General features: G+C 39.1%; 1 non-coding gene across 1 annotated transcript; it reads left to right on the top strand.

The window, feature by feature from the left end:
- Positions 1–10,954: 10,954 nt before the first annotated feature.
- Positions 10,955–11,030, top strand: TRNAT-AGU (transfer RNA threonine (anticodon AGU)). The gene has a single exon. It is a non-coding gene; the product is annotated as a tRNA-Thr (tRNA).
- The last annotated feature ends 725 nt before the right edge of the window (positions 11,031–11,755 follow it).

Raw genomic sequence — 11,755 nt, 5'->3', positions numbered from 1 at the left:
TTTTTTTGTGTGTCCACATTTTCTACCGTAAAAATGCATGTTTGAAGATTATTTTATATAACTTCCATGCTTTTGATGTTTCCTGAAGTCACCACAGACTCAGTTAATAATATACAGTGACTTCACTCCAACACATTTTCAATGAGTTTCTGAGCTTCCTGTGTATAACATCCTCACTCTGCTTACAAATATTTTTTTAATTGCTGGTCTGTTTGCAGATGCATACACAGTTCCACACAGAAAAACTAAAAACATGCTGAGTTTAGGACTTTTTTATAAAGCCCCATCACTGTTGCTTTCAAAAGAGGTATGAAAATATATAGGTAAAGCCACATACGTTGACCTAAATTGGGTAAAAAATACAAACTCTTAAGCAATGTGATTTTTTTTTACTCAGAAAAACAATGTGGATATACAAAGCTCTACCTTATCTTTTTAAATAATTACACGGCTTTCCATTATGTGCATGTGCTGTAACATATTTCAGCAAGCCTCCATGAACTGATATTTGAGTTGTTTTCTCTCTGTCTCTTTTTTTATATAATTTAGAAATAATAATACAATTAACATCCTGGGAAACATATCTTTGCATACCTCAACCAATATTCCTATAAGATAAATTCCTAGAGGGTAATTTTTGGTTCAAAAGCAACATACATTAAAGCTGATAGATATTGCTAAAAATCATTCCTTTTCACATTCTTATCCCTTCTGGATATTAGCATTATTTATAATTAATTTTTTATGATGGTTGACATAATTTATTAGTTTCAGGTCTACAACATAGTTATTAGACATTTATATACCTTATGAAGTGATCACAATAAGTCTGGTACCCATATGTAGTTATTATATTATTGACTATATTCCCTAGACTGTGCTTGGGTATTAGCATTTTCAATCTTTGCCAATTTGATGTGTCAAGAACCATATTGTTGTTTAAATTTGCATTTATTTGATTAAGAAAGAGTCTGAATATATTTTATATTAAATATCATACATTTACTAGCCATTTTTATTTCATTAAAGAAAAAAACTGCCTATTCATGAACTCTGCTCATGATTCCAAAGTATTGCTCCTTTTCTCATTAACTTATTTGAGTTCCTTATATATTATAGAAAGAAACTACTTTCTCCCATGGTTTGCAACTGTTTTCATATTTATAAATTATTGATTACTGTGAAGTATTTTTCTATTTTACTCTATTATTAAAGTTACTCTTACTTGGCTTTCTGGGAAAAACTATAAATTTTGTAGAAATATTATAATAATGATATTTATTTTAACATTATTATAGAAAGGAACAAGAACCATTATTTAAATATGAAAAGACTTTGAAAGTGTGTAAGAATAAAACTTGCATTTCTACAGGAGGTTCTTGAAGTCTGGACAGTTTTGCACTTCTAATAGGGTATTTCTAACAGGGTACTTCTAATAAGGCATTTCAGGCATGGCTGTCCTCTCTCAAAATATGCCATTACAGCCTGATCTGTGGTGGCACAGTAGGTAAAGTGTCAAGCTGGAATGCTGAGGTCACCAGTTCAAAACCCTGGGCTTGCCTGGTCAAGGCACATATGGGAGTTGATGCTTCCTGCTCCTTCCCCGCCCTTCTCTCTCTCTCTCTCTCTCTCTCTCTCTCTCTCTTTCTTTCTCTCCTCTCTAAAATGAATAAATAAATTTTTTAAAAAAATTATAGAAAAAAAGATATGCCATTATCAACTCCAGCAGAACTGGGTGTATCATAGGAAAGACCTAGCTGATTCAGACATTCTGTCTCATTAGTCATCAACTATGCAACCTGGTCTCCCAGAGCTACTTTCTCACCTGTAAAATGTCCATGATTGTACCTGAGATGTAGTATAGGGCTACCGTGATTATTAATTTAACTATAATATGTAAAATACTTAGGCAGAGTGGATGTTCAGTAAATATCCATGTTCCCAAACCCAGGAGTTAAATATTTATATACCTATAATTTCTCAGCTATGACAGGAACATTTAAAATGTTAATTCACCAACAAGTCAAATGTAAAGGTTCGGCATTCTTAAAAAAGAAAACTGCCAAATTTCTATTTAATTGCCAAAACTTCCCACATATATTAAGATTTACTTGATTGCCTAGAATGGGGTTGAAATTATATTCTCTGTATGCGAGTTAGCCTTGGTGCATCTTAAATAGTTAACATCAATGTTGAAAATGACATTTAGTAGGAAAAAAGAGTGCTGCATGATAATTAGGGTCCATAAACCACTTTGTGAGAGCCCAGGAAGTGTATCGGGAAGCTCATGGAAATGATAGACTCCTCGTAGGTGCACTTTTCCAAGAAAGGTGTCAAACAGGTTTTTAACAACAGTATTTTGGAGGAGAAAACCAGGACAGTCCCTGACATGTTGATAATATATATTTGATATCATATGATATAGATGGCACTTTATCTCTCTGGTCTTCCTCCCAAAATATGATAACCCCTGTCTAATCATGAGAGAGGTGTCAGACAAATCTCAACGTAATTCTACAAAATGTTTGGGCAGTATTCCTCAAATTGTCAAGATAATAAAAAATAAGAAAAGCCTGAGAAACTAGTACAGCCCAAAGGAGCCTAAGACATCAGGACTAAATGTAATATGCTGTCCTAGATAGGGTCCTGAAACAAACAAACAAAAAAGGCTATAGGGAAATACTAAGAAAATTCAAAGCAAATATGGACTTTAATTAATAATAATGTATTAATACTGATTCGTTAATTATGACAGATGTACCATACTAATGTAAGATGTTCAAAATAAGGAAAGTAAGTATGGGCATATGGGAAGTCTGTGTATTGTTTTCACAATTTTTCTGCAAATCTAAAGTTCTTCTAGAATAATAAGTTTATTTTTTTAAGAAGGCTTTTTTTAAAACAATTTTTTCTACTCCTATTTACTACCCTAAAAAACAAAAATAAAACTTCCTCAATATGCCTGAAAAATCATATGCTTTTGAGAAGGTTAAAATCCCAGCCTCATGCATCAACATTCATTTACTCCAAATGTGTCCTGGTCTCTCTTTGTCTGGATTGGCCACCATTTTTGGGGGGTCTGTGTCAACAAGGAATACCAGTGGATGATGGATACATACTAATTGATACAATGTCATAAGTAAGTCTTCATTAGTGCACTCTAAATTCTGATAAAACCAGAGTCCTTGCATCAAATGAATCCATTCTATAAGAAGCCAACCGACATACTGAGCTATTCGGTTGCTCACACCGATGGTCAGCCTGCACATGCACCTGCGGCCAGCACTGCATATAATCCTGTACACCTGCGGCCACAAATCAGTTAGGGACAGGGACTGCTAGATTCAAAAATGGCAGTTTGTGTTTTGCAGTGGACGTGATAGCCCCACTCTCCCTGCCTGCAAACTTAGCTGAGTATGACACGATCTTAAATACAACCAATATGTTCAGACAGAAGTCATTGATTCAACATTTTAAAACAAGCAAGCAAACAAACAAAAAAAGCACAGTGTCTTTCAGCTAAATAGTGTGCCAGGAATTTGCCAGCATTTTATTTAAATTATTGAACCAAATAATTTTTATGATTAACAGACGAACATAAATTTGCAATTCACGTGAATGCATGCATACTCCCAGCCATTTGGCATGTTATCCATCTACACACATCAGAGCACTGAGCTGTTTGCAAAGCATATAGAATATAGAGGAATATCAAGTTTATTTCTCATGAGTGTGTGTGACTGCCAATAGGTATGTGTATGTGTTGCTGTGTTGTTGGTTACTAATAAACTTGAGACAGTGAAAGAAAGGGGCAAAAATACCTTATATTTAGTGTCTTTCCAAAACAATTTTCAATGAAATTATTGCTTGGTGTTTTCTTTTATGTTGATGATGAAAATGTTAGTGGGGATGGCAGAGTGTTGACTCTTGAGGTCCTGAAAATAGTAACAGAAGAAGGCCAGCAGCCCTGCCCACTCCTGTAGTTAATTATTTTCACATTCTCCAGGGTATAATGCACTTCGGGCACTGAGCCCCAGAGCGACTGGTGCAGTTTAATGATCACACATTAAAATAAATACAGCAGGAGGCCACCAGGGAACAGATCACTTCCCCCACCTCATTAACGGCTGAAATGTCTGAAATGCACTGGTTCCATTTCTTATGGATAATAAATATTAGCCAAGCTCTCAATTGCTCGCTGGTTCAAGGAACTGCAGACCCCTACCTGCTCGGCTGAGCCCTGCATGAGATGGGAGTGGGACTGACATTTGCAGCTCAGAGCTGTCTTTATTGCAATCACTAAGTAATTCTTCCCGAAGCAGATGTCCTCTGACTCATCATATCCCTTTGTCAGCATGGTGCTGTAATTCTCATTGGTTGGCACTGGTAACAGGTTTGTCTGCAGATGAAAGTCGAAGAGCTTCCTTCACAAAGCTGATTTTGAGTTACCAGGGAATGTATCTGCACATCATCTTGAGCCTCAGGTAAAAATAAAAAGACATTTTAAACACTGAACAGCCTTTGAAAATGCTAAATTTTATCTGTCTCCCTAATACTTGTGAAAGCAGGGGCAATTTTACTTCATAGAACTATATAGTAAAAACAAACAAACAAACAAAAAAACTTAATGAAGGTAACAAAAATAATGCCAGGATTTGACACTTTGGGGTGTATTTAAAAGATGTTATTCCTATCGCAGTTAGGATAAAACAAACAACAAATATAGGTTAAGAATAACAACTTACATATTATTGCATGTTAAACTTCCAAAAGTGCTATTATGTGTGTAGACCTCATTAAATCCTCAGAACAGCTTATGTAAGATAAAAGGTTATTGGTTTTATTGTATTGTGGATGAAAAAGAGGTCACATACTAAATTTGACAGGCTGGCATGGGGGGGCACAAAGAGACTGAAAGTGGTCACATAAGATGGTCTGAACATAAACATTCTCAACAAATAGCAGGTCATGGTGGGTAACTATGTCCTAGGCCTGTAGCTTTTTTGACAAAGGTCAATCTTTACCTTAAGTGAGCCTGTCTATTGTCTTTTTGCATCAAGGGTAGCATACCTTTGGAATGTCTGACCCCTTTCCAGACCTCTCAGGGAGCAACCGCTGCCCCAGAGCACAGATCAACAGAGCAGGAGACCACAGAAGGCCTCCTGTTACCTTGTTCCCCGCGTATTATCTTTATGTGCTGTATGTGTTGATTGTTGTGTCCTATACCTGCTAATGTAAAAGGACGTGCCTCTCTGTTTCACTCCTTTTCCAATCCCAGAGATTCCCCTGCTTTGCTTTCTCCCACCTGCCTAATCTACCACCCATGGATTTCATGTAAACCCCCCCTTATCTCTTCTCCTGTGATTATTATATATAAAATCAATCTCAAAACTACCATTTTCGAGAGCATTTTTTCAGTTTATTGAGATTTTGCTTCCTTCCAGTTGTCAGGTTGGCTTAAGTAAGCTTTTAAAATTTTTCCACAGGTATGGGTGTTTCTTACATTAACAGTATAAATAGTAAAATTGAGGCTCAGAAGGTTAAAGGACTGGCCCTAGATCATGGGTTATGTGCCAGTTTCTCCTTAAGCTCAGATTTTCTGATTCTAAGGATGTTTGACATAATGGTAGTGCTTTATACTAGATAGAGATTTATGTGTTTCAGCCTTTTGTTTCTGTGACTATCAACCCTACATCTTTACTTTGCAAATAACCCTGCCTTACAGCTGTGGAATGTAAAAGCTTAACTTTCTTTGAAAGCCTGGCTGCTCTAAGCTCAAAAGTTCAAGTTAGCAAATTCCAAATTTTGCTGAACCATTCACCTAATGATAGCTTCAATGAATTTATTAACAGCAGTTGAAGTGATTGATCATGGTGATGCTGCATTCATTAATATTGAATGTATGAAAGAGACATCAAATACATGTGGTCAAGGAGGCAGACAAGAGGAATAGAGTCCTCGTGTTCCACCTCCTTCCTTTCTGCCTCCCCAAACAGGTATAGTTGATGATTGTGACCATGGCACCTTGTATTTATGTAATATTTTTGTGTGTAATCTTTGTGTGCAAAAAAAAATAATAATAACTTTTCTGATTGGTGATTTTATTTAAGCCTCACAAAAATTGTAGACATTAGGGAGATATGATCTTAATTTATGGGTGAAGCTGAGCATACTTTGCATATGAGAAAATATTAGTTCCCACTCCCTTCCCTGTATTCTCACTGACTCAGCCAAGGGCACACACTGTGTCAGAGGAATGGGTTAAATTCAGCACTTCTAACTCCATCTCACCTATTTTTTTACTAACACAATCTTCTCATTCATGGCTGTGCAGAGACTTCCTAAAATATGTTCATACCATAATTGCACATAGCGTTAGTTTATAATATTCATCTGGGCAAAGCGGATGCAAAGAATATTGTACTTGTCTGTCGGTAGTCCAAAGTAGCCTTAAGTGCATCTGTGCCCTCCCTCCCCCACTGGTAGGGTTACCATATAAAATATAGGATGCCCAGTTAAATTTGAAGAACTTTTTATGTATAAGAATATCCCGTGTTGTATTTGAGATATACTTGCACTAAACAACTATTTGTTGTTTATCTAAAATTTAAATTTAACTGGCCTTTTTATATTTTTATTTGCTACATTGGGCAACTTTACTCCATGGGCGTCTGGACTCTGCCTGCCTCTGGGCTACTTTAGACATGTGTCTATTTTCTTTACATCTTTCAGAAAAATTGTGGGCATCACAAGAGAATGGCTCTTCAGGGTCTGTCACAGGTGCTATCTAGAGAAAGGGGTTTATAACCTTTCAGAGTTCCTCAGTGTGGGCCTGCTGATACTGACATTGGAATTGTTGCTCCATAAGGCATCCACAGCGAAGCAAGGTGGTAAGGGCATGTTGGGTCTGAACTCCTGTCTCTGCTTTCAAAATCTTATTCTTATTCAGAACATAATGTCATTATAATGCTGTGCATACAACTGCTATGGCTATAAAAAATACTGTAACCCTTGAATATCTTTGATTACATTCTCTATTCAAACAATGACTTCACTTAAACAGTGTTAAGGAAGATATAGCTTTAATGTAGAACTTAACACATGAGTAGAATTCCCTAAAAATGATAATAAAATTAAAGCAGGTAAATATAATGTAAAAAGACAGTGATTATCAGTAATAACCAGTGAACAATGGGATTAACAAGATGAAAGTCTAGAATTTTATAATAGTTTAGTAATGAGACATTTACACTTGTAATTAACTTTTGTCCTTTTCACCACTAGGTAGCATTTTTAAAACTAGAATTAAACTATTTTCATTTTTATTGGAGGTAAATAAATGAATAGATTAAATGAAATCTTGTAAGAGCAGATGGCATAACTTTTCTCACTCCTTAGTATGAATTGTACCACAATTAGCATTTGTTTTCAGTTGTTAACAAATTCATCATCTGTAACCCTTTATACAAAACCTAAATCTTTGCAAAGCTAAATTTGAATTGTCAGAAGATATAGATGAACATACCTTCCAAATAATTTTGGAGTTTGTAGCATGGGAAAATATCTATGTAAAAATTGGAATTACACCCAAACTGCTCAACTAAATGTGATTGAATTCTCCCTCCTGGGGTCCTTTTCAGCAGAGTGAGCAGGAATGCTGTGTGGATTTTGTAGTAATATAAGGTTATAGTAATTAAATATATAGAAATATAAAAATATGGAAGATATATAAAAGTAATTAAAAGGATATTAAAAATAATTATTAAAATTAAGTAGTTATGCCAACTGGATAGGAATTAATATAGTGGCTTAGTGCCATAACTCTGTAATGTGATAAACAGACTCTGACTTTCAAGCAGAGCCCAGTTAGTATATGTGTGTGAAGTTATACATAGATAAGAAGTGGCTTGGTGTTATTTACATTAACTTTATAAATTAATGAAAATAAGAACATCTTAAAAAGTGGTTTAATGTAAACATTTCAGTAGATTGACATAAAGGGGGTTCCCTGTGAGGAACTCCCAAAAATGTGGTTTGAGGTGATAATCCTGTAGATTGACACCTGTTAGAAGGCGTTGGCCAGAAAGGGAACTAAAGATGAGGGGCCCCTGCTGCAGTAGTCGCCGGGCTCCAATGTTGAGGTGGACTGTCTCCACGTCACTCTGAGCTCTGACCAAAGCCAGCTGAGAGGAGCACTCTGACGAGGCCCCATTAAGCTGTACCCAGGCATGCCTAAAGGATTTGTGAGTAATAAATTGCCTGTGTGATTATTGCAACTAATTTGTGTGTTGGTTGTGTCTTTCCTCCAGTGGTATTTAACAGTAGCATCCTCATAGCCGCCTTAAGAGTAGTCTCGAAGAGGCTGCCAGCCCTGCTGATAAGCAGGAGTGTCCCACTGCACCAGGAAGTCGAATCAGGGATGCCTGATAGATGTAGAGCTTGGGCTTCTACTGGGACAAGTTAGGGAAATGTAACAACACTCAGAGATGCTGGAGTCAGAGGGTCTGGGGAACATAGGCTCATTGAATGCTGGTTAGGTAACCTTGAGCTTGTTACTTAACTTGCCCATACTTCAGTTTCCTCTTCTAAAGTGGAAATAAGAAACACAATTGCAGTTTTGGAATTGTGAAGATGAAATGAATTATCATGTATAAAGGGCTTACGAGTGTCTTACACACAGTAACTGGTATGCAAGTGTACCCAAGAATTAGTATATGTGTGTCTGTTTATAGTTAAAAATATATACATATATATGTATATATAACATATAGTATTTATATGTGTATATGTGTTTTTAATTAATTGTTTTAGTGAAACCCAGAACGCAGTGTAACAATGGAGGTTCCTACATCCCTTTGGCATTTTGGCTCATTTACCACCTGTAAAGAAGCACCTGTAACTACCTGGTAGACACAGCCAGAAAAAAATATGTATTTATGTATTGTCAGAGGGGCAAAGCATCCCTAGACATGTACCCTAACTGGCTCAGCCTGCGGGAGAGCTGTGCCTTCAGCGCTGGCCAGCACGCTGTCCTTCGCAGGCCGCCAGGCACTTTGGGCCACAAGGTGTACAACTCAAGGTGAGCACCTGTTATGTGTTCTTCTTTCTGGGCGAATGAACAGGTTCTGCAGCTCCTGCAAAGGCTTCTCCTGCAAAGGCTTCTACTCCCAACTGCAGGGGTTGCCAAAGCCCCTTCAATGCAGAAAAGCCCCGTCACTGACATTTTTGGGCCTGCAAGTCCTTTCAACATTAGTTGTAAGGTACCAAAAAGCTGAAAATTGATATTAATATTCTGGGAGGAAAGGTCAGGCTTTCCTGTCCTGTCCTTCCTTTGGGGAGGGGAGGGAGAAGAATGTGGAAGTTTCTGGCTTGCAGGAACAATGGGTTATTTAGTTTTAAATCTAAAATAAAGGTTAACCCAGAAACTTCTCTTTCAATGGAAGACATAATTTACATACCATCTTGCATTGACTGTAGTTCCTCCCCCTTCCTGGAATCTTGAGAGTAAAATACCTCTAGGCTAGTGAGGAAAGAGGAACCTTGAAAGATTGTAAATGTCTTTGATTGTGTTACCTTGAAAGTCTTAATGTTTCTGTATATCCCCTAAATGTTGTCAGCCTGTGCCATGATGTTATGCTCTCCCCTGCCTGTGTGTGATGGGGGTATATAAACAGCCCCTGAACTATTTTTGGGGGCTCCCAAACAATTTGGGTCTGTTGCCCCGTGTCAGCCATATGTGGCCGGCATATTTAATAAATCTCCTTTAATAAAACTCTTCAAAACTCATCTGGAGTTGCTGTCTCTACCAGAACCTGTGGAATTGAGGATTGTGTACTTTACAACACATTAAGGGGGAGACACCTTTGCAGGAATAAATTCATGCTGTCTCCCAAATGTAAGAAAGAAGTGGTTCAAACTGCCACTACCACCTGGGTTTACTGTGGGCTTGAGAAGTGTGTGTGTGGTATGGGTGTGTGTGTAGTAGCTATGGGTGTGTGTTTCCTTTAGGCAGATTTCAGTGCTTTTCTCATTGGCATGCAGTTGGCCTTTGCCTGGCTGAGGTTTTAGTTTTTAGAAGCATCTTTGAAATGTTTCTCAAGCAGCTGGTGCAACCAGGGGGCTCTTGCTGCATTTTACATGCCCTCGCCACATGGACAGAGGGTTTTGAAATATTTATCAGCAAGTCTGCTGTCGTCCTAATACAGGCTGTAAAGCCAGAAGCCAAGGCCACTATCACAGCAGCCTGGCCCATGCAGGTTCGCATTGGATTCGGACAGTCGGTAAAGAAACAACGGAGCCAAGAACTGATGGGCCTTCATCTTTAATTCTAGCTTGCACCTGGCGGGCAAGTAAAAACACACACTGGGCTCCAAAACCCACTCACATTCAGTGCTCACAAAGCTACTGATTTATCCGAGTTTCCTAGAATCAAAGGTTTCTAGCTCACCAGACTTATTCACCTCTGTTCCCCATCTCCTTCCTTCTCCCTGCACAAACTGCACAAACTGGCCTCTTACTCAACACTCCGCCATCTTGGCTGCTTCTTCTGGCCTACTCCACATGGCCTTTCTCTGCTCTCCTCTCTGCTCTCTCCTCTAATGATAATCTCAGGAACCAAGCGAGCAAGCTCTCGTTCTGCCCCCATTTTATAGTGTAGAAATCCAAACCCTTAATCCAATATACAAAATAGGGAAGTCTCTAATACAAAGTCATTTCTCTGAGGCATGATTGGATTGTACCACCCCACATCAAAACGGGTGGGAAAGGCTTAATCCCAAAACCAAGCCCCAGGATACAGGGATTCTGCCTGCCCACAGAGACACACATTAATATCACCTGGGCAACGGCCTCCACGTGGGCAGCGCCACTTTAACAAAGTGAGCATAATACATTTTATCTGCCCAACACAGGCTTAGAGCAATGGCCAAGGGCCTGGTTAAAAAAGCACTAAGGCGCCCTGGCCGGTTGGCTCAGTGGTAGAGCGTCGGCCTAGTGTGCGGAGGACCCGGGTTCGATTCCCGGCCAGGGCACACAGGAGAAGCGCCCATTTGCTTCTCCACCCCTCCGCCGCGCTTTCCTCTCTGTCTCTCTCTTCCCCTCCCGCAGCCAAGGCTCCATTGGAGCAAAGATGGCCCGGGCGCTGGGGATGGCTCTGTGGCCTCTGCCTCAGGCGCTAGAGTGGCTCTGGTCGCAATATGGCGACGCCCAGGATGGGCAGAGCATCGCCCCCTGGTGGGCAGAGCGTCACCCCTGGTGGGCGTGCCGGGTGGATCCCGGTCGGGCGCATGCGGGAGTCTGTCTGACTGTCTCTCCCCGTTTCCAGCTTCAGAAAAATGAAAAAATGAAAAAAAAAAAAAAAAAAAAGCACTAAGGGTTATCTTAAAGCAACCAGGACTCACAGTCACAGCTTTGCTGGGAGATACATAAGCAATTACTCCGACTCTTGCAAGATCTAGGCACCAGTACCAATACCTGCCTACCAACTGAGAGAATCCGTGGCTTGAGGTTATCTTCCATGTAAGTAGATAGCTTTCTCTGCAACTTGGAGAAAACCTTCTCTTATCAATGAGTGCTGAACAGAGCTCAAAGAGCCCCTCTCAAATGCGTGGCTGACTTCCTTAAAGAGAATTGTATGAGGACAGTTTCAAATCTGTCATTTACCTGAAATGTTTACAACCAGGGGTTAGCAGCATGCCCTCAAATGGCAGGCTGGAGTGACAGGCAGGGCTGACAGATCCGTATGTCCGGGTCTGGA

The sequence above is a fragment of the Saccopteryx bilineata genome, chromosome 3 (assembly GCF_036850765.1).
Source record: "Saccopteryx bilineata isolate mSacBil1 chromosome 3, mSacBil1_pri_phased_curated, whole genome shotgun sequence".
Taxonomy (NCBI): domain Eukaryota; kingdom Metazoa; phylum Chordata; class Mammalia; order Chiroptera; family Emballonuridae; genus Saccopteryx; species Saccopteryx bilineata.
Note: the sequence above shows the minus strand (reverse complement) of the source record. Positions and strands in the feature narration are given on the sequence as shown.